Source organism: Sceloporus undulatus, chromosome 3, assembly GCF_019175285.1.
Source record: "Sceloporus undulatus isolate JIND9_A2432 ecotype Alabama chromosome 3, SceUnd_v1.1, whole genome shotgun sequence".
Classification (NCBI taxonomy): Eukaryota; Metazoa; Chordata; class Lepidosauria; order Squamata; family Phrynosomatidae; genus Sceloporus; species Sceloporus undulatus.
Window position 1 is genome coordinate 191,848,772 of NC_056524.1, and position 24,437 is coordinate 191,873,208.

At 37.7% G+C, this 24,437-nt stretch overlaps 1 protein-coding gene across 3 annotated transcripts in view; it reads left to right on the forward strand.

Annotated features, from left to right (window-relative positions):
- Nucleotides 1-9,671: 9,671 nt before the first annotated feature.
- The window catches only part of FAM53B (family with sequence similarity 53 member B), a 170,355-nt gene continuing 155,589 nt past the window's right edge, over nt 9,672-24,437 (forward strand). Inside the window, exons 1-2 of one of the 3 annotated variants that reach the window (XM_042458472.1) lie at nt 9,672-9,901; nt 20,568-20,656. The gene's annotated coding sequence lies outside the window, so the exon portion shown is untranslated. Of the gene's footprint in view, nt 9,902-20,567; nt 20,737-24,437 lie in introns of all 3 variants that reach the window. The other 2 variants (XM_042458471.1, XM_042458470.1) reach the window with 2 other exon arrangements.

Below are 24,437 nucleotides of genomic sequence, written 5' to 3' on the forward strand. Positions count from 1 at the left end.
TTTTATTTTATTTGGAATTTATATCTTTTTTGAATATTTTCAAGTTATGGATGGTTGAATCTGTGATAAAGAATTTGTGGATATGGAGGGCCAGCTATACATTTAATTGTTTTCCATGATCAGGGTTCAATTCCCAGATCAGCTGTGAAACCCACTGGGTGACTTTTTTTTTTATTTATATACCGCTATTCCAAAGATCATAGCGGTGAACAGCAAGTAAGCTAATTAGCAAGTAAGCTAATTTGCCCCCAACAGTCTGGGTACTCATTTTAGCGACCTCGAAAGGATGCAAGCCTGAGTGGAGCTTGGGCCCTTTTGCTGGTCTTGAACTCGCAACCTTGTGGTTTCGAGTGAATGGCTGCAGTACAGGCATTTAACCACTGCGCCACCAGTCATATGCTCCTGGTCTCAGGGGAAGGCAGTTGAAAATCTCTGACGAAATCTTGCCAAGAAAACCCCATGATAGGGTTGCCTTAGGATTGCCCATAAAGTTGGAAATTACTTAAAGGCACACAACAACAACAAATGCATATATGTTACCAATTTATCTGTTGAAGAGATCTTTCAGAAAAACACATTTATTCCTTTCCTTTTAACCAAATTACAGCCTTGCATCATCTGAAAAAAATGTGAACTCCATACCAGTAAATCCTTTGATTTTAGGTGATGCCAACCTAAAATGGAGCCTGACTACCTGAGGGAGGATGAAGTGGTTCTGGCCCTCACACATCTCTGAAGAACCCTTTTCATGCAAATGACCACCATTTTTAAAATACAGTACCATTTTGAGACCTTGTGTGGGATAATACATTTCCCCCCTTAAATAATATTTAAACTAACTCATGGTGCCTACTTAGCATTGGTTGTTAAAAAGCAATAATCACTCCTTGCTTGTATTAAGTATTAAGAAACTAATATATATTTTACAGTCAGGAAATGCATATATGGTTACAAAAAGGCCTGTATGACAAAGACAGAGATTTATCAATGCATCTGTTTTATTTTACGTCTTGTGAACTGAACATCAGAGGGGAGCATATGCTTTTTTCAGCTGTGGGAAGTTGAGGATGATCTCCCTCATGGAGCTGCCAAATTTAATTTATACATAACCATTATCTTATACGTGCTTCTATAAACAACACGTTTGGTACAGTTGTTCTGCTTTGCATTGTATGATCTAGTCTTCTCTTGATCTTCAGCCACAGAAATGTATATAGAGAATGCCACGGTTCCATAAAACAGGAGCACACAATCTTGTATCCATCAGCAGCATGTGGGCTTTTACACCCTTAAATACTGCCCCTGTCTTCTTGCTGCTTGAGCATTCCCTGATGCTGTGAGCAGTGAGGAAAGAACAACATGTATCAGAAAGTCTGGGGGGAGAGGCTGGGAAAAGGTTCTTTATTCCAGAAATCTTCATAAACATTCCTCTTTCCAGTGATGATCTCTTGGGGATGGAATGGAGAACATTCTCTTCACTGCCTCTACTGCCTTAAGGGTCCTCACACAAATTGCACTTTCCATGCTGGTGGGATTGATCAAGTAGTTTCCAGCTATCACCCAGTAAGGGAATTGGATTGATTGTGTGTATGTTATGGCTCCAAAATCAGCATCATGCACAACCTTCAGGACTGAAAGGTTCATACATCATTACTTTAAAGGAAAGTGCCCTTTCATTAACAGATTATTTCCATTTAGCCAATCTTATAAGGAGCTACTACCAATTTTGTACAGCTGTACCCTGTTCATGTTACAGGCAGATAAAGCAGGTGAGAGGTCTGGCAACAAGAGCTATAATGTCACTTTTTAATTTTGTTTTTGGAAATACTGATAAGTGGTTTCTCTCACTTTCTTGACTACAACAGAAATGTGTTGCATCAGTTAAGCTTTCTTTTAAAGTATTGTAAAACCACCTCAATGAGGATTTCTAAATCTTCTGGCACTTGAAGTCTGAATAAGTGTGTAGTCCTCTTATTGGCAAAACATTAACATTAGAATTAATTTGGTTATTGGTCAATAAATCAGTCTCTAACTGAAGCAATGGTTCATGTTATCTTGCCTTCAGCTATTCCTAAAAGCCTATCACAAGCTTGCCTTTTAATAACACTTTTGAAAAAGGACAGTTTTGCAAAGTATGGTATGTTTTTTGCAGTCCTCACCAGAGTCTGAGGGATAATAATAATAATAATAATAATAATAATAATAATAATAATCCAAATCATTGGATGAGGATGGATTTTTCTATAGAATATGGTCAAACTAGTGATAGGTTTCTTAAAACAAGCATTTTAGACACATGAAGAAAATGCACATTTTAATATCTGCTCTCATTAGATTTCACAAGTTGCCAGTTGTTAAAAGATATCATCAAAGGTTTAAATGAGGAAGAAAGAGTAGTCAAACCCCCACTCATTTGAGTTGGCTCCAGATGAGACTTTTATTGGGAAGCAGAACTGCCTCATTCATTACATTTTGAGGTGGATTCAGATGATGTAATTTTCCATTTGTAAACTTATGGGTTAGCACAGTATAGTCTAGCTAAGCCTTTCCAAGAGGTTGGGGTCCTTGTCCAATTTGGCCCAGTAAGAGATATCAAAAAGCCCTCAGAGCTTGTAAAGCATTTTGAAAAAAAATATTCATGTTCATTATGAACTGAATTTTATGATCAGGACTGTTCAGTCTGCTGCGTGTATCCTGAGGAGGTCAACATAGGTCTATTTTACTGGAAGATTTAAGGGTGTGGGCAGAATTCTTGGAGGAGTGTGGTGTAAGATCTGTAAGAACCTTTTCCCTCTTGACTCGTAAGATCCAGAAGGGAAAAGCTGACCAGCTGGGTTAGGGAGGTAGTTAATACCTTCTTATGGGAGAAAGAAAAACTGAATGGGATTTCTTGCTAAATAGCTCTATATCTCTCTCTGAAGTAGGATGGTGGCAATAATGATTGGTTGGTTGGAAATCTGAAGTAAGGCAGATGTTAATGGGAGAGCACCTTCCTAGCAATAGTGTACCAACTGTTCTATGCTCTTCCCAGCTAATTCATTTGGAATCCACTTTATTTTGCAGGTACCATCTGAAATTCTTTGGGGTTTTCCCCAGGCTTTAAAATATTGTTTTTCATTTGTTGCTATTATGTCCTCTCCAGTTGATTCCAACCTATGGCATCCCTATTAGGTTTTCCTTGGCAAGATTTATTCAGATGTTTACCACTGCCTTCCTCCCTGCTGAGAGCATATGAATTGCCTAAGGTCACTGAATGGGTTTCCAAGGCTGAGAGGGGATTTGAATCTTGGTCTCCTGGAGTCCAAGGCTCCATCCACATGGCAGAAATAATCTGGTTTGATATCACTTTAACTGCCATGGCTCAAGGCTGCGGAATTCTGGAAATTGTAGTTTGTTGTGGCACCAGAGCAGAGTCCTGTTTTATTCATCACAAGCTTTGTTCCCACAACAAACTACAATTTTTAGAATTCCATACCATTAAGCCATGATAGTTAAAGTGATGTCAAACAGGATTATTCTTGCTGTGTGGATGGCAATAGTAAGTACTGGTACATTTCTATACCGCTTATCAATGAACTAGCACTTGTTAAGCAGTTTACAATCTGTAAGCCAGTTGCCACCAACAAGCTGGATACTGTGAAATCGAAGGCTTTCATGGCCGGCATACACACACACTCTCTTCCAGGTTAGCATCTTCTGAAGATGCAAGCCACAGATGCTGGCAAAATGTCAGGAATAAACTCTTCTAGAACATGGCCACATAGCCGGAAAAACCCACAAAAAACTAAAGCTGGATACTAATTTTACTGACTTACGAAAGGCTGGAAGGCTGTGTGGACCTTGGAGCCATCTAGGATCAAACGTACAATGTTGTGGCTGGAGTACCAGCATTTAACTACTGTGCCATCAGGGCTCCTTATTGCAGTCCTAGTCCAACATTCCAGTCACTGTGCCACACTGGCTCCTTTAATCTTTTTTTTTTACATTGGTTTCATGCTTTACTTATATGCTGCTTCTCATTTATTTGCTCGTGTGTGTTTATGGATTGCATTTTATTTTTATTATATTGTAAGCTCTAGGAAACATCTTGTTTTGACAGAAAAGATACAACATCTAAATCAGTACTTGCTTTGTTTTCTTTTTTTAAAAATATTTTTAAATTTTATTTTCAAACCAAATACATACAAACATATACAAACAAACAATAGTAAATTAAAAAAAATAACAAAATGAAACTTACAGTATAACACACACACCTCCAACCACCCCCCCCCCCCCCCCCCCCCCCCCCAACATTTACCCTAAAACCAATGACTTCCATCCTCTTTGCTTGGTGTATCGCATTAAGTATCTCTTATATACATCCTATATTTTTCATACATTATCTTATCTAGCTTTCGTTACTATACATAATTATCTTCTCCACTACGAATACTATCCTTATTTACTTAATAATACTCTTAAATCAGATATAATATACTTTCAAGTTAGATATCAAAAGTTTTCAAATTGTTTCCTCATATATTCAAACACCAAATCCCATTCCTGTTTAATTTTTTCTGAAATATTCCTTATTTCAGTACTTGCTTTGTTTTCAAATGCAGAGCTGACTTCTTTGGGCCACCTAGAATGTCCTAAAATTCTTAAACTGAATAGTATTATTTGAACCACAGATGGCTTTGCAATACAACATGATTAACCTATGTTTTCATGCAGTAGATTGTACCGTCAAGAAGACAAATCATTAAAGTTTAGAACAGAAGTGAGACACTTCTGGTCCTTCGGGAGTTACTAAGCTTCAACTCTCAGCTGCACTAATCAGCATATATAGTGGTGAAGGCTGCTGGGAATTACAGTCCAACAACATCTGGAAGATCATAAAATGTAGACCCTGGAGAGTGGCTACCCTTACTGTAGAAGACTGAATTAGAAACTCTTCAGATCTAGAACACTGTGGCTTTTGTACTTTTAAAACATGCCTTTTCCTGTTTTCTGTCAGTCTTATTCCATATCGTGTATTCTTGTGCGATATAAGACTGAGATGTAAATTTCCATTTTATTTTAATGATTATTATTTGGGCATGAAATAAAACAGAACTGTAGGTTCAGTACTGAGCGGTGTAATAGATCTGGATTATGGAAGGAGATTGTTCCACAATACACGATATAGTTCTTTGTTAACCCAAAAGGAATGTACTGTCTATCTGTAGAGATGATCACACACATAGCCTACAAACAAGGATCTCAGTGCAAGTTTAACAAATGAAAGATTGACCTGAATTTTATTAAAGTACAGCATTATGTTTGCTGTAAGAGTGCAATTTTGCCTAATATTTCTGCTCAAATTAAAATCTGTGCTTAGATTATGAGGGTTACAATCTAATAGTGTTGATCTATGAGTTAGTTTAATTGAACATAGTGGTATTTACTTCTGGGTGAAGGTACACAGGCTATAGCCGTACTCCTTAGGTCACTTAGGAACAAAGCTAAGAAAAATGTATGAAAAATCTAAGCTAGCTGCTACCTTCAGATACACAGAATTTTATAGAAGAAAGGGAGATGGATAAAAGAAACAAAGTCTGTAGTAATGGAAGAAACACAAGTGTTTGAGTTTTTTCTTTCCTGCCAAAAGTTTGCCAGGGGAGAAGCATATGCCAGTAGGAGTCACTCTAGGCTTCTTAACAAAAATGTTCAAGAAATTAACAAAGGGTACCCTTGCAATACAGTACTTAATTGTAGGTAAAAACCCCATTTACATAATTACTGTACTGAGCTCTGGCTAATACAAAAAAAAAATACAAAAAATATTGTTTGAGCTTATCTCTTGATTTCTGTTAATCTATTCTTCCTGGTTTTAAAGGATAATTCAAATGTGATGAGTCTCAATTTTGAAAGGACAGCTATCTGAAGCTGTTAGTTATAGATTATAAAATAAATTTGTTAGGCAAAACTGGTATTATAGTGTAAGCCGGGAAACTACAGTTAAATTATATTGTACAGATATGCGACTGACATAATTTGAATATAATTGTCGCATGCATAGCTAATACCAGGTCTTATAAGAAGTGGATGACATTAATCATACTGGTATGCTAATTATCTAATTGTTCACTCTTAATGTAACTACTGTCTTTCAGCATACTCTTGAAAATCTTATTATGGTTTTGAGTTAGGGATCTGAGAATGAATTGTGTTTTGTGTGTGTACATACTGTATGTAGCATTTTGTGCTTGCCATCCCTTTTTCTTGAGTTTCATGTTTATGCTCCATAGACATTTTAAAAGTTCATAGTCACTAGTTTGTGGATTGTAATTTGGGGCGAATATAAATTATTCTTGTTGCATATATCAGTTATTTCACATTTTAATTTAGCAGAATTATTTATCTTACTTGTCCTCAAAATAACCTTGGGCCAAGTTATTATTAACAATTTAAAGTTGGGGAAAAGTCTGTTTATCTAGAATGCACAGCTGATGAAAGATTTCAATGCAGGTTTTAAGTGCCCATCTTCAGTATTTTATTCATGCATCTTTTCACTCCTTTTATTTATTTATTACTTTTATTCCAGTCCTCCTCTAAAGTGCTCAGGGTAGTGTTTAAGTGCTAATACTATCCTCTCTGGTGGGATTTATTGCTGATTAAATGTGTGTAGAAAGAGGCTGTCACTGTTACAAGAAGCCTGTGAGGAAGATCACATGAAGAGACAGTGAAGAACACCAGCTCATGTAAGCTTCATGAGCAAAAATAAATATTACCATATGTTGTCTTAATTATTGTCCTTTGGGACTTAATCAGAATTTTGCAAAATGTAAAATTTGTGCCAGTTCTAGTTTTAATTGCGCAACACATGCAGATCTACAAGGTAGAAAACTATATTCTTTAAGCAATGTCTTATGCTTGAACAATTAAAGCCACAATTAAACAACTTGCAGGTAGTCTGAGTAAGCTGTTACGTGCAAACTAATACTAGCAAATTGTCATATAGTTCATCCAGGCAGTTATCTGACATACACAGAACAGTAGATACCAGGGCATTGTGTTTGACAGAGTGTTTTAGGTGCGAAAAACGACCCTACACAGCCATGCAATAAGGTGGTTCATGTGTCCACCAATACAAGTTGAAAAATGTCTGCTTCCAACCCAAAGCCAAGCCATTTAGTTAGTTAGCTGTCCCAAGAGAGATTTGGTTGGTCTCTCTTTGATAGTAACTTCTTCAGAGAATTTTGGAGGATCCATGCCTTTGTCAGTATGTCTCTTTTTTATTTTCATTTTGTTTGATTATTTTATGGTTATGTTGTAAACTACATTGGGTGACTTTGGAGGCAGAAATAATGGAACCTACTTACTATATGTATATGTGTGCATTTATGTTTACCACCGAGCCAAGGAACTCAATTTTCCTTTTCCATTTAAAGCCACCCAGTACTGTCAAACTAAACCCAGCAATGTGATTTGAGATATGCTTTCTACTGGGAATAAAATAGAAAAAAAAAAAAAATGATTCCTCATTTTAAAAGTACAAAGATCTGCTTGATTACATAAACAACAGTCACATGCACGTATATGGGACAGTTTACATGCATATAAATGGGACAGAAATAGACCAAAATGGTCCTTGAGAATTCTCTCCACCAGCCTCAGGGTCATTGTAATGGATTCCAGAGCTCCATGCCTATTTATCTGAGACACTGTGAGCATGAGGGAGGGATTTGGAAAGGCAATTGGCCTTCTGCATCAAGGGGTAAATCTGCGCTGCAAAAATAATGCAGTTTGATACTGCTTTAACTGCCATGAGATTTGTAGTTTAGAATCATAGAATCATAGAGTTGGAAGAGACCGCAAGGGCCGTCCAGTCCAACCCCCTGCCATGCAGGAAATCCAGATCAAAGCATCGTTGACAGATGGCCATCCAGCCTCTGTTTGAAGACCTCCAAGGAGGGAGACTCCACTACACTCCGAGGAAGTGTGTTCCACTGTCGAACAGCCCTTACTGTCAGGAAATTTGTTGTGGCACCAGAGCCCTCTGACAAAGAAAACTTTGGAGTTTATCATACAGAGGAAAATTGGAAGTTTAAACTAGGTTTATCCTGTGAAAATTGCACAGTTACAGTTGGCCCTTCTTATATACGGATTTTTTATACAAGGATTCAAGCATCCATGGTTTGAAAATGTTCAAAAAAAGTATAAATTTCAAATTTCAAACCTTGATTTTCTAATTTTTATAAGAGACACCATTTTGCTATGTCATTATATTTAATGGGACTTGAGCATCCACGGATTTTGTTATCCATGGGGATTTTGGAACCAAACCCCAGCGTATAAAGGATCCACTGTCCTATTCAATCGCAATTAAGATTTTCACACAGCGGTCATTATCCCGGGAATAAACAGGCAATAACCAAGCAATAAACTGCAACATGCGATTTTATTGCCTGGTTACAGTATTCCCAGGTTAATGGTGCTTTAATCACTTTTGACTGTGACATCATGTGAAAAACTTTACTGCAATTGTGTGATATATATAGTAATGTCTATGGATGTGTGTGTGTGTGTGTATGCTATGTATGTGTTTTTATGTGGTGATGGAAATGTGTGTGTGTGTGTATATACACACACACACACATACATATATAGAGCCATATATAAAGACACGGATTGCTACACACACACACACACACATATTGTCAAATATATACATTGTCATATACACACACATTACCATACTATATATATATATATATATATATATATTAAACACACGTTTATGTCATATATATATGACATACATATACACATTGATATATATATATATGGAAATATATGTGTGTATAGCACTGCGTGTCTGTGTATATATGCCTGTGTGTGTGCATGCATATATATATATATATATATGGAAATATATGTGTGTGTTTATAGCAATGTGTTGCTGTATGTATGGCTGTATGTGTGTAAATATATATATGGCAATATATATGTATATGTGTGTGTAGCAATGTGTGCCTTTATATGTCTGTGTGCATATATGTATATATGTGTGTGTGTGTGTGGCAATGTGTGCGTATATATATATATATATATGGCAATATATATGTATATGTGTGTGTGTGTATGTAGCAATGTGTGTCTGGGAATATATATATATATATATATATATATGGTGCTGTATGTATATGTATGTTTATATATATATGGCAATGTGTATATACACATGTGTGTTTGTATATATATATATATGTATAGCAATGTGTGTCTGTATAGGAATATATACACACACATCTGGGTATGCATATATATATATATTTGTGTATGTATATATGGCAATGTAATGTATATATGTGTGTGTAAGTATGCATGTACATGAGCGTGTGTACATACATATATAGAGACAGCCCCTGTGAGAGAGGACTAGCAGCTGCAAGGTGGCTCCACATGCAGCCACATCCATGTCCCTGTGCAGACACAGGCATCTCAGGCGCCCACAAAGGCATGTCCACTCATGCAGCCTGAGTCCCTGCCCTGCTGCCCAGAGCCTTGTTGCTGCAGAAAGAAACCAGGAAGGAGAGCCCACTCCATTTCCTTTCCCAGGGAGGCGGGTCGGACCACTCCATCTCCCTCAGGGGGGGTGTCTCTGTACAATCCCTCACAAAGGGTCCACATTCACTCCAACCGGGGACCGACTGAGGGCTGGGAGGGGGCTTATTGCCACCGTCAGATGGGGGCAGAGCTTTTCTTGAGGCTGCTGCTTGCGTGGCTTTCCCTCCCTGGGAGTTCTTTTTGTCCTTGCTCCCCCTCCGGGCCAATGGTCTCGTCCAGCCCCAATGTGTAGCTGCCTGGAGGAGCAGAGGCTCTCTCAGTCTCCTTGGGACACAGAGCAGAGTGGAGCCTTGCTGCATGGCTTGAGGTGGAGGATGGGTCTTCTCTCTCAAATCCCTATATTGTTATTATTATTTACTATTATTGTTGTTATTTATCCTTGGGGGGTGTTGTTTCATTTTTCCTTTCTGAAAAAGGGATATTTGTTGGTATGGTTGGTCTTTTAAACAGGTTGCATCCACACTGTGGAATTATTCCAGTTTGATACCGGTTTAGTGTGGATGCAAACTCATCATTCCTTTGGTGTCATGCACTGAAAGGGGTGCAGTTTTTGCAAAAGTTAGGGAAACCATTCCCTTTTGTTTCTTCCAACTTTGTGCCTCTTGGTTGCATTGAATGCAAATGAACCCATGCATTCTGTGGATCCCTCTCCTTAATAACCTCTCTTACTATGGACTTTTTCATTTTTAAACCCTTTTCCAGTTATAATATTAACCCTGGTGCATTATTGCATATTGCTTCCCATTCTGCCCCTTGGAAAAGCTCTCGTAAAGTCACTTTTTCCCTGCTCCCTTTGAATGTTCATGGATTTTTGTCATCAACTCCTGTTTGAGATTTCACTCCTGAAATTTTCACTCCCATGAAAGATGGATTCAAAGAAGAGAAGATGGTTAGGATGTAAAAAAGGATGGAGAAATTGTAGGAAAGATTGTAGATAGGAAAGAAATAAGAAAGAAAGAGGATAAGAATGGAATGGAAACAGGGCTGGAAAGAAAGAGCGATAATTTTTAATAATGTTAATTGCAGTTGAAAATATAATATAAGATACTCTTCTTCATTTTTGAATTGTTTTATTATTGTGATATTGTGATGTTATGATTTGATGTACAAAACTCATTTGTTATGTGTTGGAATGGACGGGTGTATTATTCTAAATTTTAAATTGTTTATTAAAATGTATTTAAAAATTTTAAAAATGCACTCCATGAAAATACTGAAGCCAGGCTTGAACTTAAAAACAGCCTTACTGTGGTTTATGAGTATTTCAGAGGTCTCTTCATAGCAGCCCTAAAGCTTGGTATGTTGTTTATTATGTCTGTCTGCCCCATTTGTTTTTGCAGCCTGCATTACCTACATCTTGATTTAACTGTAGTTTTCTTGCCTTTTTTCTCTGGGATAATATTTTGGGAATGTCTCAGCCGGTGGCATTGCGCATATTGTATTTCAGGGATGATCAATGGAAGTATGTTATACAGCACTTATACACACCTCTTAATAGGTTGGAACTGGATTTAGTTGTACTAGCAGTTGTTGAATGCAAGGCACTACATTTCTTTGCAGTGCCTCTTGGTGTATCTTTTTATCTGATCTTCAGTTCTTACCAGAAGTGAAACCACTTAGACTTACTATTGCCATTTTGACTCAGAAAGACGGGACATACACTTTGCAGATAAATAAATCCATTAACAAATAAATTACTTGCATGGAAGTACATGTTACAAGGTGTATACCAGCTTTCTCCATGTTAGTTAGGGGTGGTGGGAGGAGTTGTTGTTGTTCTGTCATGTGCCTTCAAGTTGTTTCTGACTTACAGTGACCCTAAGGCGATCCTATCATGGAGTTTTCTTGGCAAGATTTGCTCAGAGGAGGTTTGCCATTGCCTTCCCCTGAGGCTGAGAGAGTGTGACATGCCCAAGGTCACCCAGTTGGTTTCATGGCTGAGCCAGGAATCGAACCCTGGACTCCAGAGTCATAATCCAACACTCAAACCACTACGGATTCTCATTCTAGCAGTAGACCAATTGAAATAAACCACTCTCAAATTAGTCATAATTTCAGTGTATCTAGTAGTCTATGCAGGGCTACATTTGGATCCAGGCCATTGTTTCCCTCGATAGCTCTACCAAATGGGAGTGACACATTTGCATGTATTCAAAGCGTTTCTACTGTACTCCCATAAGAAACCAGCTCACTCTGAACTGGGACCTAATTCATTTTTTTGTGGAAGGGTGTAGTATGACCGATATTTATAGATAGACGAGCAGAGACATTCATCAGTGTCAGCTAAGCCTAGGTTAAACATGTTAAAACACTCAAGATAGTGTGGGTTCACAGATACGGGTTCTTAGGAAGCCACTTCTAGTTAGTTTAACTAGATATGTGTAGTAATGTGAGTTTATGGAATGTAGTGCATAAGTAAAGTCATGTTTTTAATCATTCTGAAAGTAACAGCTCATCTTCTAAGACTATACTTGTTTTTGATTTTGCTTCTCTGTGGCTGTGGTCATTTGTGCATAAGGTCTGGAGCACTGCAGCATAGGCAGGATATTTGATATTATTTGGGTTAACAGTTTCCAGACTCAGTTCTGTGAAATAAAGGTGAGGAAGCTGTAAAATCTGGAGCTGATTCTTTTATCTGTTTCACAGCCTCCTCTTTGGATCAATAGAAGTATTTTGCGTAGGAGATGTGCTCTCATCTGTATTCTTGGGAATATAAACTGCTCAACTACCAACTCTGTCCCATGACCCGGAGACCACAGTAGTACATAGTTTGACTATAGGGAAGAATACAAAGCCAACTAAGCAAAAATACAGTGGGAGAAGTGACACACAGTTGGAGAATGATATGGATGATTTGTTTGATGACATACTTTTTGCAGGGTTAGGCCATAGCTCCCCTCTTTCTCAGAATGAAGGTAGTTTTGTATTGAACTGCATTGATTACCACTAGCTCACATTTCTGATGGAGTTAGCTGAACATGCTTACTGTAAAATAGTCTCAAGGTGGACAGCTGCTTTTGTTTTAAAGTTTTTAAAGTTAAAATAACTAAAATTAGCTATGTTAATCTAAAATAGATTAAAGAATACCTGCTGTTAAATAAACGTTAATGCTTCATTAAATATTATTAAATTCATTAAAACCCTACCCATTCATTATTAACAAAATCCCTCCACTTATGCTCGATCTGTTATGATTATATTTATATAGAGAGGAATCTTCAGTGTAGTTAAATTGACCCTAATATAATATTGACTATTGCTATTGAACTAAAAGGAAATCAATTTATTATGCTACTGATTGTCCCATTGACTCTAGTGCATTTGGTTCCGTTCTCGATTAGCTAAAGTGCATTTAGTAGCTTGCTGCTGAGTTTTAAAAGGAAACCACAATATTTATTTTTAACATTGAAAATTCTGAGGGAGGGCACTGGAAGACTGCAAAAAAGTGCTTTAGAGCTAGCTGCACATAGCCACAATTTACACATCACTGAAATAGACCAAGGCTGCATCTACACTGTAGAAATAAAGCAATTTGACACCATTTTATCTGCCTTGATTCCATCCTTCTCAATCCCGGGATTTTTAGTTTTATGAGGCACCAGCACTCTTTGCAGAGAAGACTAAAGACCTTGTAAAACTACAAATCCTAGGATTCCATAGAATGGAGCTATAACACTTCAGATACTATCAGACTACATTATTTTTACAGTGTAGATGCACCTTAAGACTTTTAGTTATGATTGGACTGTAACTTATACAGGTCCTTTCTTATACAGTATTTGACTTAGGAGAATACAGCAGTAGATATTCTCCATCTAGAGAGAACTTTCTTCTCTTTCTAAGAAAAACCGAATTTAAGTGAGATGAGACTGTGGTTTATTCAATAAGCCCCCTTGAATACAGTGGGACTGTCTTATGAATAAACATATTGTGGCACAATAAAATAATACCTTTAATTCAGAACAACCGATATTCTCAAAATGTTGTTGTTGTTGTTGTTGTTGTTGTGTGCCTTCAAGTAATTATCGACTTACGCTTTGCATTGGGACTCTCTGGACCAAGGCGAGCTACGAATACCTGAGGACTCTGGCCAGGTATTCTCACACTGTCAGATGCGATTTTGATAAGGAACTGAATTACTCACAGCAGAAAATTGGTACCAATGACATCGGGTTATTCCCTGGGGCGATCTAGCCAGCTTGGCCATTCTAAGGGGTTTTCTTGACAAGTTTCCTTAGGCTGAGAGAGTGTGACTTGCCCAAGGTCACCCCAGTGGGTTTACATGACCGAGCCAGGATTCAGACCCTGGCCTGAAGAGTCATAGTTCAACGCTCAAACAATAACATCAAGCTGGTTCCTTCTCAAAATGCATTATGCAAGTATTTGAATTTTAGAGAACTCCACCTTGGGATGGATCTAATTAGAAAAAAGTACTGTATTACATATTTTTCAGCCAGAGTGTGGAGATAAACTCAAATTTTAAACTGAAGCAAGTGAAATTTTATCTCCAGGTTACCATGCTTCTGATTTGAAATATGTTGACATTATATTGATATATATATTAATGCTCTGACTTCATTGAGAATAATGACCTGTTACATTTTCATTACAAAAGTTAACACCAGCTGTAAGTTGTAGTCCAGTTAGGCTTTAGATATCTCTTTCAGATCTGCAGTGTACTTATTTAGTGATTCACACCATTGAACATAGTAGGGTTTACTTAGCTATTATTTTAGCATATTATTTTTAGCATACTTATTATGAATCAGTGAGGCTATTTAGAATAAGTGAGGGTTGATTGACCCAGCTTCATTTTTTTTAAATAAAGAAGCTGACAGAGCAGCTTAGAATAAATCACTGTTGCCCTGTCACCACTGAACCTACTTTACAAAGTGATTGTTAAGCTTGTTCTAGAATGGGAAGTATATGTAAAAAAGATCACATAAAAAGCCTGCATGTCTGGGTGGAGTCAACTACCTGAAGATGTAAATGAGGTTGGAGGCATAAAGTTAGAGCAGTGAATACACATTAGTTACAGATCCTCCTGATATGCTGAATCTTGCGGAAGCCTCATTCTTGTCTGGCATATACTGCATTCAAGGTTCAATGCAAGTTTCTGACTGCCTGGTTGCCATGCACTTTTCCTAAGGAGGAAAGGGCTCAACGTATCTTGAAATTATGCAAATCTATTATCAGTTGGTGCAACCACAAATATTTGCTGCTGTAGATGGAAAGCAAAAGAACTCCAGAAGTGGTCAAGGTGTATAACAGATCAAAAATTATATTGCCAGAAAATTGATTAAGATCCTCTCCCCATGAAAGTAAAAATACAATACTGTAATAAAAAAGGTCCAAATCCAATTGCTAGTCCTAGCTAGAGTAGACCCATTATATCACTGGGATTTACACAATTGTTGATTTATAATTTAGTGGTCCTATCTCCCAGATTGGGACTAGCAGTTGATCTTAGTCCAGCTGGCATATTGTGTTTTCATGCTGATGCTATATTTTAAGGAATTTTAAATTTATGTATTAGAATATTACAGAAATGGATGAATGAATGAATGTATGAGTGAATGGCTTTATTTCAGTTAACAAACCATAGGCAGTATAAAAGCAAAAGAACAACAGCAACAAATTAAATAACAGCAAGAGTAGTATATACACAGCATATAAACAAACATGTAAAATACATTATAACGGGTTTTGTTAACAGATTCGCCACTTCATAGTCCAACCCACCCCAATTTTCCATAAGTGTTTGAGCTGGGAGAGGATATTACTTGCCTTTATAGCACATGACTTTACGAACTTTTATAGCAGAGAAAATAAACTTTGTGACTTCCTCTGTGATCCTTTTGCCCTCATTTGCCAATAAAAACTTCAGGTACCATTCATAAGTTTTGCTTGGATGTCTATTTAATAAAGGGGTAATTAATTGTAGTCTATCATCCTTGTAAAATATACAATAAAGAAGAATGTGAGATATGGATTCTGGTTGGACAAATTCTATCCTTGTATTCAGTTCAGTGGAAACATCCCCCTAGCATAGCTGAAGGAATTACATTGAACCGACCTTTGCTGAATGCCAACCGATATTTGGAAATTGTCAAATTTTCCAAATATTGTACCCCCTTTGCTTTGAAGCACAATCCCAGACCAATTGGGGAGCAGGTAGAGCACGCGGCAGTTGCTGAGTATTGCATATCAGTGTCTTTAAAGTGTTGTATAAGAATCTGTTTTGCCTTAGGCCAGTTCAGTGTACCTAAAAAGTTGTGCGGGAGACCCAATTTCTGGAATTTTTCTGTCACTTGTTTAATCAGATTGGTGGTGTATGTGTCTCTATATATTAAATAGGTGTATCCAGTCTCAGGTCCTGCAAAAATAAGTTTCAGGAAGTAATGTAAGGTCCATTTCCATGCAAGGCATTCCACTGAAGAGCACCCAACCTCAAGATGTAGTGCTGCTGTTGAAATGCAGTTCGGCATGGAAAAGATTTTCCTGAGAAACGCAGAAAGAATTCTTTCTACAGATGATGTACGTAAATCCTAAAATCCACACTGGGACACTAAACAAAAGTTGTTGCAGAACCTTAGCCCTGAAGACCTTTAGAGCAGATGGTATCAGTTGCCCGCCTGTAGTGTAGAAGAAACGGACAATTGCCATGCTGCTATTTGTAGCGTTCTGAATGGAAATTGCCCGGTGTGCTGCCCAGGTACCTGATGCATTGATTGTAATTCCTAAGTACAGTATCTAAATTGTCTAACTTGCTCTATTTCATGGCCAGCGATCTTCCAGCTGAATATGGAGCGGTTCTTAGAAAAAAACATTATTTTAGATTTATTGTAATAATACGCGGACGCGCTTTACACGGTCTTGAGTGTACGTGCTCAAGCTGCGGGGAGCGGATGGGGCGGCACGTCCCATTCAATTGAATGGTTGCGCGCGCCCATGGCGCCCCGCCGCACAGCCATGCACGAGCCCCATTGTTTCCAGTGGGGCCTGAGCATAGGCGGAATTTGCCTTACGTGGGGAGTCCGGAATGGATCCCCACGTAAGGCAAGGGCCGACTGTATATATAACTGGTTATTTCCACAATACTCAATGAAAGCTCTCACTACTCTTGATAGTCCCACCTTAGAGAAAGATAACAGCGCAGCAGCATCAGCATATAAGAGTAAAGGGATGCTAATTGAGGCTAATTTTGGGGGGTGAAAGGTGTCTGGAGAATTGGATTAAAACAAAAGGGAGCAGGCAAAATCCCATTTCCAGAAGCAGCTAGATGTTTTACAGCATTTGATTTAGAAAACTACAAAATTATCAGTCTTGTCCTGTGGTATACTTTATCTTAGGCCAGATTTTGGTTGGAGAGCTCAGAATATGCAGTCAGTCCTGTATCCATGAATTTTTATCCATGGATTTAAGCATTCATGGCTTGAAGATATTTTTAAAATATATCATTCCAAAAAGCAAATCTTGATTTTGCCATTTTATATGAGAGACTCCATTTTACTATGCCATTGTATATAACGGGACTTGAGCATCCATGGAATTTGGTATCTAAAGGGTTCATGGAACCAAACCCCAGTGGATATAAAGTGCCAAGTGTATGTATCTCTATAGACCAGGATCCAAGGGTTTCCTTGAGCTTAGTGGAGGACTGGGAAATTCATTTAGCAGGCTTCCAGTGCAACAGAGGAGTGCAAGGTTGGGTCCAAATTCTGCTGATGAAAGTGGAAACCAACAGAAGTACAACACTGGCATCATTATTTCTCCCTGGTCAACACAACATGAAATAATTAAGGTTTATGGTTCTGATAGCAGTTTTCCCCCTTGTGCATCCCTAGAAGTCTTTGGCCATTTCAGTTTGGAAGTGGGCCTATCCTTGCAGATATCTCTCCAGACATGTTATTTTTAAAATATACCACAATTTATTGTGTAATGTGTTGATAAAAGGAGTTCCAGCTTTAGATTCAACCCAGATGTCAATGTTTTTTTTCTAAATGCTTAAACAAAACTGAGAGTATATCTCACTAGGTTAAAAGTGACTTTCAAGCTGCAAAATGTGATTGGCTTGCAATAATTCAGATACGAAGACTGCTCAATTCCTGTTGCAGCTTTAGATACCCCTCCTGCCCTTCTTTTCCTGTCTCTGCCTTAAAAATAATTATTTGCTTTACAGTAATGATGTACATGGTGTCAGTGTGGCCTGACTTCTTGATTCTCCCAGATGCTTTTAACATCACATTTTTTGGTTACTTGTTATGTGTGAAAATAAAAAAGCTTCTATACTGTTTTCAACAAATACAAGCCCTTCAGTGACTTGCTGTGTTGTGTGAGTAATAATATAAAAATGGGTTAGCATTAAAGTCAGACTATTGATCAGTAAAATGTAAGTGGAATTAATTTCATATTTATATTTTTGTTTCTTAAAATGTACTGTAGAAGATTATGCTGTTCCTTCAGAAAATCGCTAAGGCTCATTAAAAGTTACTTTGGAATGAGGCATGACTTAACAGATAAATATGTGAATGGTGCTGAAGCTAGGTGTTGTATTCTGTCTTTTAGTATTGTTTTAAGATTGCTATATATCCTTTTGCTTCTCTTTCATCTTGCTATTTGTTGAGCCACCAGGAACATATGTCTTACAGAGTAATAAAAGTGAAAACAGAAAGGATTCTTAAACGATGTGCAAAACTATTATGGCAGAATTTTTTTGTGGACCAGTGCTACAATAAATTAGCCTTTAAATTAAGCTGTAAGGTGCTACAGTCTGTTTCTATAGTAGCCTTGAAGGTGCCACAAGATTTTTGGTTATGTTTGCTGCAACAGACTATATCTCTGGTAATCTTTTTGTTATAGAAATGGTAGAAATCATGCTCTCTAGATGTTGTGAACTGCAGCCCTATCTAGTGGTGAAGTATGATGGGAGTTGCAGTCCTGCAACATCTGGTTTATAAAAACTGCCCAAGGCAAATCAGGTGGGTACACCTGTTTTTATCAAGGAGCAAATGCATTTAGAGATGCCTCAAAATTGATCACTTTGGGCACTCATGGTTCACCTCTAGAGGATCATTTAATTTGCCCTTTTTTCTGGATGTTTGGTGGTATTTTGTCAAAGAGGTGGGTGTAAACTGAGTTGTTACAAGGCCTATGTGTAAACTTAGGGTGTTTGCTTTTGTTAGAGAAGCCTTTTTTTTTTTTTAAATGATTTCTTGGCTTGTTTTATTATCTGCTGTGTTGCTGTCTTTTGCTGCTGTGGCAAAAAATAACTATCCATGCTCAGCAAACCTTCTGAATTGTAGCTGGGATGTTTTTTTTTTTTTAAAACAAGCCACCTGTTTGCTGTCAAAGTCTCTTGGTATTAGCCCTGGGATTTACCTTGTAAGGGGCTGAGAAACCAGGGCTTGCCTTACTATGGCTGCATCCGCACTGCAGAAATAATCCAATTTGACACCACATTAACTGCCGTGCTCCATGATGTGGAATTCTGGAAACTGTAGTTTGTCGTGGCTTTCTGACATAGAAGGGTAAAAGTCTCACAAAACTACAGATCCCAGCACTCCATAGCATTGAGCCATGGCAATTAGGGTGGTGTCAAACTGGATTATTTCTGTAGTGTGAATGCAGCCTATGTAGCAGGGTGATTCAGGTCACCTTAAGCATAGATTTTGGCATACTACCAAAGAGTAAGGAAAAAAAAAATAGATAACTTAATTATTATTTGTTCTTTGCTGCTATTGGGGCATCATTTTTCTCCACAGATAATGCCAACATGTTTTAGGCTAATTCTTGGGAGAGAGTAAATATTTTGTTTCTAGAGCTGCTTTTACAAAAATACAGCTTGAGGCTATGCATTCTTGGCAAACATTTTGGAGCCATGGCTCTAATACCACATGGGTAAGTAAACATATTCAGATAGGCCCATGAAGGCCTTTTCTTGCCTACATGTTACATATGAATTTGGCCTAGTGTTTCAAAGCATAGAGGTAGGAATAGTGTTCCTGACTTAATCAGGAGAAGTGTTTGCAGCTTGTGATGACAAGAGGGAACATGTTGGGCACCCACTGTTGATACTTCCTTTCCGCACAAGTCCATGGTTTTGCAGGCTTTGGTCTGGGGAAATGCAAGAAACTGATGAAGCTGGTGGCTCCATGTTGGCTGGTCAACAGATCTTAGGTATGCCAAGCATAGGTTTCACCATACTCTGATGTGCACACTGGTTGCTTTTAGCCACACTTCCTGGCTCTTCTCTTCAGTTTGCTCAGGCACTTCATCTCTATAGATGTGTAAAATTAAGCTTATCAGATATACCTTGCATCACAACTTTGGGCAGTAGCATGTAGGACTTGTTTGGTGGATGTGGGGTCTGAACACCTGTCAGATATGGTTAGGAAGTCCCTTTAAGAGACGGTTTAAGGGAATAGGAAACTGGATCATGCCCTGCTCAGGGGCAATTGACTCCAGGGCATTTCCAGGTAGAACAGGAGCCATACAGAGGCTTTCATTGATGTGGATTCTCATAACTATCATTCTGGGGTAGCCCAGCAGTCAGGTTGGGCTGAGTAGTCAGCATTGGTTGGTACTTGCTGATAACAGATATAGACCCATGCTTGAGACAGGCTTCTTCGACTGTAACTAATAAAGTATTGATCATTTCTTGCCAACATATGTGTTTTATGGGGTGGTCAAGTGGAGCCTTGCTGGCCACTGCACCCACAATTGCATTTTCTCAGCCAGTTTTGTATGATGAGTACACATCACTGTAACTCAAAAAAGCCAACCCATATGTTAAAATGTACATATGCAATAGATGTTAAATTTTATTTATGAAATAGGTATTTTTAAAAATCTTCTTGTTTCTGTCAAGCTGACTAAAATTAATAAAGCAATATAACATTTACTCATTTTAATGAGCATCTTTGCTACTGTGACATAGTTTTGCTAAATTTTAATTTCACTTTCCTCACCAGGTAGAAGATGGCTATGGCAGAAGCCATCTCTTCTGTCTAAGGAAGTGAAGAGCCCACTGAAGAATCTTGAAGATCTGTGCATTTCAAAGGTACTAGAGTTTTTACAGAAGGCTAGAGGAAATATCTTATATACACTCTGTGATTGGATTTCACTTTGAAAATGCTTGAGGTTAGTTCTCTCCTTGAAAATCTCAGTGAGCTGTAATAGAAATTCCAATATTGCTTTTAATACACGTGTATTTCATAAGTTAATGTTTATAACATAGTGATTAGGATTAGTCATTGAAGCCATGTTTTATTAATCTAGCATGGTCTTTTGGGTAAAGTATGTTCAGTTTGGCCTTGAGAAGTGACTTTAAATTAGAGTTTAGCTATTGACTTGCTGGGTGGCCTCTGTGAAACTCTTCTCCTATTTAATTTTCTTATCTTTGCTGTGAAAGCTAGCAAAGGCATAACTCACAGGATGAATTGTGAGAGTATAATATGTTTCAGTCAGCAAACGTGTTCTATTTCTGTACAAGCTTGTTTGAAATGCATATGAAATACCAATCAATATGTTTATTGAATAGCCCGGGGGCTGTATCAAAATACCTCAAAACATAGTGACACAAGCAATGACATACATACACATATATAGTGCACTAAGTACAATATACTGCAGTACCATATAGATACGTATGAATAACCTAAAAATGCACAGCTTATAAACAGACTATAAAAATCTAAATAAAATATACAATATGTACTGGACAATATACAAATAAACAGGTATGAGTAAAAATGTTACAACAATCAAACAGTAATGTGTAAGATAATTACCATAGGAAGTAAAATAGAAAGTTAACACCAATCATCCCCACATACCTAGATATGGAATACAAAAGATCAGAGCTCGTCTTCCACTTGTGTTTGGAAATTTTGCTTGGACATTAATGTGTGGTTTGTAAAGGTATAACATGAACTATAAAATAACTAATTGCATACACAACACAGTATCTGCAAACTTTGTTCAAAAAGCTTTCACATGGAAGGAAGATTTGTGTTTATATACCTTTAGAGAGATCAAATCTAGGATCAATATGTGGAATCTGTTAACAGATGCCATGTTCTCAGCATCTTGGCAAGACTCACTTTTGAGGTTTCACCTGATACCCCCATTTTGGTTTTCGACCAGGCATTCTAGGCAGTTAAAAATAACTAGACTTTTAATTTCCCAGATAACTTGTTAAATAGCGTTATTCTGGGGCATGGTTGCAAACTAGAGTTTGCTATGCTGGGATGAGGAATCTCAGGCCCTAGGACTGAATCCCAGTTTGTTCACCTGGTTCAAATCAGGGAGGGCATCATGTAATCCTCTAGAAACTTTTGGACAACAGCTCCTAGTGTCTTTGTCACTGTCTGTGCTGGGTAGACATGCTGGGCAGCATCTGGAGGGCCACATGATTCTCATCCATGGTTTTACTGGAAGTTAGGAGAGTTGAATTTGACTCACAAATGTTAGATTTGAGAGATGAGTTCGTATAAACATATCTCTTCCTATAATTGTATTGGTAGGGCATTGGAAACATTTGCCAATATCTGGTTGGGAATGTTAGGTACATGAAGATAAGTAGCTAAAGCTAGAGATCAACAGAATACTTGTCAATCATTAATGGCCAGATGATTTTTAAAATTAATTCCAGAGTTGGGCATGTATGAAGCAAGCAGACAGAGCTATTATGGGTTGAGTCCATTGACAGCTCCTGCTGGGGGAGCTGCCTACATATTCATTTTAGGAATTAGCCAGTCCTAAATGAAATAATTGTTTAAACAACAACATACTTCCTGTTAATGGAGTAGGTTCTACAGTGGAAATTCTTGGAATAGGTTGTTGGAATGGTCCCTAAAACTGTCTGTTTTAGAAAGACAGATTTGGGTCCACAGCTGCTCTTTACTCTTCCATATTGCTGCCTCCCAAACCACTCTAAAGAGTTTGCAATTGGGAAAATGAAGTGGAAAGGGACTATTGTGCCAGTCGAGTTCCACTCATACAACTCTGGATCTAAGCCATAATGTACTGATGTTGCTTTCACATGTTCCATCAAATGTACAGATGTCCAGGAAACCATCACTGAATCTCTGTGTATTTAGATTACTATTCTGTGGGTAATATTGTAAAAACATTCTTCATGTGGGTGCAAGACATTTTCTGGCATTTTATTTAGTACAGGACTATTGGTGACTTTATTAACATTGATGTAAACTGTCTTGATAATGGGGCTGGGCTTTGACCGGGTGCAGATCACCATCCTTTTAAGGACAATCTGTGTTGTGAACTCACAGAACAGTCTCGTTTGTACCCACTTTATTCATTCTTTTGGGCATATTAAGCAGGAAAGCCATGAAGGTGCAGTTACTCATAACTTATTATTGCATCCAAACTGGGAAACTATGGTCGCTGGTTTCCATGTAAGACACACTATAAGGCATAGTTTATGGTTGGCTTCTGAAGCCTAGCTTTTTTTGGAAACTGTTTTTTTTCATGCAGTGTTAGTTATGTTCACCAGAATATGAAATCTGATGTACATTGGATTTTGGAGATATCTTTCGTAGGCTAATGAAAAAGCACAAAATTAATTATGCTAGCTTTTGATGTACAGTGGCTCATTAATCAAGCAACAATGATGTAAAAAATCTTACAGGAGAAGAAAACTAATGTTGCAGTTTGCTTACTTGAGATGTTGTAGAGAAAGCAGACAGAAAGCATAAGCTCCACACCCCACCCCACTCTGACTGTGAAGTAACTGGGAACAAAACCAATAAAAGAAGGCAGTGCTTCTGTTTGTAGGCACATAGTGCCTCTCTCCAAGATCTGGTTCTGTTTGGGGCCAAAGGCCTCTATATTGGCAGAGTGCAGTGAAGCCCTGTGCTATCAGGTCTGAAGATAAATATTGGTGTTTCAGCAGACAAAGCATAGTGGCATGCCAAATTAGATCATTTTGCCTTATGCTGCAAAATGTAGTCCCAATGCAAAATGACAATCCACTCTCTCCAGAATGGGATTTGTAGATACATCAGTATCTACAAATTTAAAAAAGTATCAGGAATAGCCATGTCGATTATAAAACAAAAGACAAAAGCCCAAGGACACATTATGGTGATACCTTTATTAGGCTAGCCAGAAGATGCAAAATTTGTTATACTAGCTTTTAGAGCCCACTGGCTTCTTTTGAACTTTATTTGTAGCCCACCCTTCCTTATAGGAGCTCAGGACAGCTCTTATGAGAATATTTAACTGTAGTTAAACTACTTAAACATGTAGTGGGCCCTTGATCTGCTGGTGTTTGATTCTAGGAATCTCTGTGGATACTCGCATCCCATTAAATACAATGAGATAGTATGAGATATGATGTCCCTTATATAAAATGGCAAAATCAAGGTTTGCCTTTTGGAATTTATGTATTTTAAAAATATTTTCAAGCCATGGATTCTTTATCCATGGATGTGGAGGGCCAACTGTAATTTCAATATTCAAGTGTAACAAGAAGCTTGTAAACATGGCTCCTTAACTTGTTTCTTTACACAGCCAAAAAGTTTGTGTTTTGGTATGCCAGCCTTCTGCATATCCTTGCTATGTCAGATATGATCATCACAGAAAACATTTAGCTCCAGTATGGCTTATGAAATTGACAGTTTACTTTTCATTAATGTTATATTTTATAAACCTATGATTGAGTTAAAAATTTCACAGGCCAAGCTCCAAGTAGAGGTCTTTTTCATCACTTAAAACTAATACATTATCTTAATAAAATTTTCCAACCATAAATTCTGTGACAAAATTCAATTAAAAAAATTATATAACTTAAGGGGTAAGGAAAGCCCAACTAATCA